The 5000-nt window shown below is 34.0% G+C and overlaps 1 protein-coding gene across 2 annotated transcripts in view; it reads right to left on the reverse strand.

Annotated features, from left to right (window-relative positions):
* The window catches only part of LOC135215553 (uncharacterized), a 148147-nt gene that overhangs the window by 10090 nt on the left and 133057 nt on the right, over nucleotides 1-5000 (reverse strand). Inside the window, exons 3-4 of one of the 2 annotated variants that reach the window (XR_010314722.1) lie at nucleotides 2050-2255; nucleotides 1316-1433 (exon numbers count right to left, since the gene is read on the reverse strand). The gene's annotated coding sequence lies outside the window, so the exon portion shown is untranslated. Of the gene's footprint in view, nucleotides 1-1315; nucleotides 1434-2049; nucleotides 2256-5000 lie in introns of those variants that run through there. The other variant, XR_010314721.1, reaches the window with a different exon arrangement.

Consider the following 5000-nt stretch of genomic DNA (forward strand, 5'->3'; position numbering starts at 1 on the left):
TGGTGTTTGTGAGAAGTTCTTGTAATGATGGTTTTTTATTGTGGGTATCCACAAAGTGCTGATGAATGGCTCCTTGGTTTCTGTGGGCCTGCATGTGACGTTTGAGTGTGGTGGTTGTGTGTCCGATATAGCTATATCTATATTATATATATATATATATATATATATATATATATATATTATATATATATATATATATATATATATACGTTGCATGCAGTCCTATGCAATTGAATATGTAAGTGGCCTAAGAAAATGACCGCATTTGAACTAACACGTTAGCTAGGGTGCTGACCTAAGGTCCTAGTCTCTTACATAAACTCTTGTATTTCGCGTAAAAACATGAAAATAAATTCCTTCACATTTCACATTATCTAAGACTTAGCGCATTCAAATACAGATACATATTGCATTTGAACTTATCCCTAATACAGGCCGCTGGCCTAAGGTACTAGTCTCTTACCTAAAATCTTCCATTTCATGTAAACCATTTAAATAACTAATGAAATTGCATAAATAGACATTGCATGCAATCCTATGCAATTGAATATGCAAGTGGCCTAAGAAAATGGCCACATTTGAACTACCTCCCAAGCCACGGTCCTGTCCTAAGGTTCTAGGCTCTTACATAAACTAGTCTATTTCGAGTAAAATCATGAAAATAAGTACCTTCACATTTCACATAAAGCTTTGGCGCCTTTAAACACAGATATTGCCTGCAATTCTATGCATGGAATATGAAAATGGCATTTATTATGACCATCTTCATAATTACCTAACAGTGTGGTAACCAATGGGTCATGACAACCTACCTAAACTCTAGTTTTGAAAGTAAAATTAAGAATAGCCTTTTTTTAAATTGCTATGAATGTTACATACAACCCTATGCTACCGAATATGCAAATGGCCTGAGAAAATGGCCACATTTGAACTTAACCCTTGGCTATGGTACTGGCCTAAGGTCCTAGGCTCTTAACTAAACTCTTCCATTTGGTGTAAAACCATGAAAATAACTCAGTGCCTTCACACTGCACATCATCTAAGTTCTGACGCCTTGAAATACAGATACTGCATGCAGTTCTATGCAATTGAATATAAAAACTGCATTCAATATGACCACCTTCATAAAAACCGAACCTAGGGAGGTACGCTATGGTTCATGACAGCCTTCCCAAATACGGCCGAAATTAAGTGATATAAGACGCCCTAGGGTCAACCCTCAAGCTAAACTAAATAGATGGCCAAGGTGAATTTTAAATGCCCTTACATTTATCTTTATCTAAAATTTTACACCGTTAAATATAGACACTCTCTCTTGCCTTTATTTTAGACGTTTCCCGAACTTTCCTGACGCTCATGATACAAATCTCAGTGGATACTAAGATTAGTATAGGGCTTGGTAGATGAGTGCAGTCTGAAGGCCTGATGGTTTCCTGGAAAATAATTGGGGCATTGATATTCTAAGGTTTACATAGAAATTTTAATTTTTGTATTAAAATTCGCAGGTATTTCATAAAAGACAATACCCTCATAATTAGTAACTAAGATTTGATGCCCTCAAGAATAGATATATACTAATGAAAATGAAAATTATATTGAACGTGACCTACTTTATATTTACCTAGCCTTGGGTGGTAGCCTAAGGCTCATGACAACCTACCTAAAGTAAACCTTATCAAGACCGCAAGATGCTGCATGCGATCCTATGCAACCGAATGTTAAATAGCCTAAGAAAACGGCAGTTTCGAACTAACCTTTCAAGTGAGGGTAGTGGCTTCAGGTCCTAGGCTCTTTCCTAAACTCGTTCCGTTTCGTGTAAAACCATTTAGACAACTAATATAATTATTATAGCGTCCTAGTCTCATAACTAAATTCTCTTCTGTTTCGTGCAAAACCATGAAAATAACTTATTGTTATTGACGCCTAATATCGAAGGGGTGCTGGCTTAAGGTCCTAGGCTCTTCCTTGAACTTTTCCATGTCGAGTAAAATCATGAATATAACTACTGAAATTGCATATACAGGCGCTGTATGCAGATACTTATCTTACCTTTATTTTAGGAGTTTCCCTAAATTATCCTGACGCCGATGTTATGAATTTTAGTGGATAAAATTAAAGGGCTTGGTGGAGGAGTGCAGTGACGCTCCGCAGTTTAGTTGCAGGAATGTAGGTGTTCCAGTCAATGTTGCCACGTCACTAAAAGCGTTTTCCCTTACACCACAGATGATTCTCCCTTACTTTCCCCTACGCACCAACTGTAATAACAGGCTAAATTAAAACGAACTATTACATTTTAGTTTCAATTTATAGCGAAAGTAAATATTCCAAATTTTATGTAAAAAATAAACGTTAGAGAAAATATGTATAAAAATTTAATGCATTTATAGAAAATACAAATGAATAGTAAATATCTTATTACGAAAAACATTTATTCACCTCTAAGAATTAGCCACAGAACTTTGTTTACTGTAAAGAGAAGAGTTAGATTTTGCAAGAAAAATGATAAACGTATATTGAGTTTATAATACATGTAAATAGATTATAGTCTGTTTTACTGCAAAAATCATGACTGTGACAACAGTATCAACGAGAAATGTTACAGGGACGGTACTCAAGTAAACTATGAAAATACATTTCTAAGAGAAATTTTAATGCACTTACAGTAAACGTAAATAAATACCAGATTATTCCATTTCAAAAAAGTAAAGTAATATTTTTTTTTAAATCCTTTAATCACTGAGAATTTAATTAATTCCACTGTCTGTTTATTTTTTTATGGTGCCTTGACTTGGCAGGACAATTAAAAAGATTTATTTTTTTCTAACTACCATTAAAACAGTATTCACTTTTGCTTTAATCCTACAATCATCCTTTAGTTCAACAAACATAGTCATTAACAGATTTACAGTTACTCCTTTCACAAAACGCATATGGGAATCCGATTTCGTATGACCGATGAAATCGAATTTTCCTGCCGCAAATTCTTAACACATATTCTGCAATGGTCATTTCCTTCGTGCTTTCACCGTATAACCGTCCTAAACTCTACGTAGCTCTCCTTTCCCCATTCCTTCCTATATCTTTGGGCACGGTAACCTTTATCAGATACTTTAAGCATAATTACAAAAATCCGAAAACAACGTCTGCGTAATTGATAATGAAGCTCCTTTCACAATCCTTATCGGGAACTGGCTAAACTGAAGCTAAACTTAGATTCAAAAATCACAAAGCTGAACCTGAAACACGACGTCCCTTCGAACAAGCAAGTACTGAGTTTTTAATACCATCATTGTTTTGCTGAGCTGTTTAATATTTTTCGCCGATACTATTTATATTAATAATATCTAAATTTGTTTACATATAGAATACTGAAGAAAAAATACTTATAAGGGAAATTAGTGAAATTCCCCTACATCCCCATAAACAAAGGGCATTTTCCCCGTAGGTTTCCCCTATCCCTTACGGACACCATATTTTCTCTACTGAAGGGGAATCTCGCTATGTGTGGCAACACTGGTTCCAGTAATACTTTTAAGTATTTATTTAGCAAAACCGAATCCTTATATCCTTTTTATATTCCCTGACATTGTTCAGTCAATAATATTTACAACCAATGATAATTATTTACATTGTTACTGACGCCTAATATCGTTAACTAAGAAAGGAAATTTATTTTCTAAATTTATTTTCTCAAGGCTTCGATATTCCAATTGATTATGAGTCCTGGAAGCGCTTAGGCGAAAATTGACTATTAACCCATTAAGCACTTGAAGGAAAACCTGACGGAACTGGTAAAAACGAAAATTTATTCAATTGTCTGTTTGATGTCTGTCACTGGGGTAGGTATAACTTTTAGTTATAACCTTCCTGCGTTCATGAAGGGCCTCGTTCCAAATTTTGTCTGGGTCTGTAAACCGGGCCGGATTTCTATAGCAGACAATAACTCGGAAAAATTGTTCTGTGGTTAGTAGTTATGACTTGAATTAACTACTTTAAGTAAGCTTGATATTTACGTACACACACACAGAATAAATATAAATACATAAAAATATAAATATATATATATATATCTATATATATATATATATATATATATATATCACACACACACACACACCACACACACACACACACACACATATATATTATATATATATATATATATATATATATATATATATATATATATATATATATGTTTGTATGTATAAATCAGGCATTTGTTTGATTAAAATGTGTGTGTGTGTGTGTGTGTGTGTGAGAGAGAGAGAGAGAGAGAGAGAGAGAGCGAGACTTGCAGTAGCAAAAATTCTTGGGTTTACTTCTTGCATGACTTAATGCTTGACGCCGTTCCTAAAGGAACTTCATATATATATATATATATATATTATATATATATATATATATATATATATATATTATATATATAATATATATATATATATATATATATATATATATATATATATATATATATATATATATAGAGAGAGACAGAGAGAGAGAGGAGATGAGAAGAGAGGACGAGAGAGAGAGAGAGAGAGAGAGAGAGAGATTGCAAACATGAATCTGCTTGCGATAGTTAAAAAAAACTTCATAAATAGACTTCGCTCCTGATTGTTTGAGAGAGTGTGATGGAGGTGGTTGCATGAAGTTGAAGTTGGTGTGCATGGTGGTGTTGCCATACTACCCGAAAATTTATTTCAGACCTCATTTAAACCGACTTTATAACGAAATACGTCACCGTAAGGTTATGAAGCACTCGCTATAGCGAATTCTGACGGCAAAATCGAAGGAGAAACGAACGAATTAATGAGGACATTCGCTTTTGAACTAACTGAAAAAATAACCACATATATTGCACGCAGTGTTTAGCCAGCAGCTACTACGCATGTGCTGGTGAAGAAGTTCTCGGTTGTGGAAAGTGGATATCTACTTATGAAAATTGGAGTTATAGGCTTTCAGTGTGGATTTTATCAAGGTAATTGACAATTATATTA

Source organism: Macrobrachium nipponense, chromosome 5 (genome assembly GCF_015104395.2).
Source record: "Macrobrachium nipponense isolate FS-2020 chromosome 5, ASM1510439v2, whole genome shotgun sequence".
Classification (NCBI taxonomy): Eukaryota; Metazoa; Arthropoda; class Malacostraca; order Decapoda; family Palaemonidae; genus Macrobrachium; species Macrobrachium nipponense.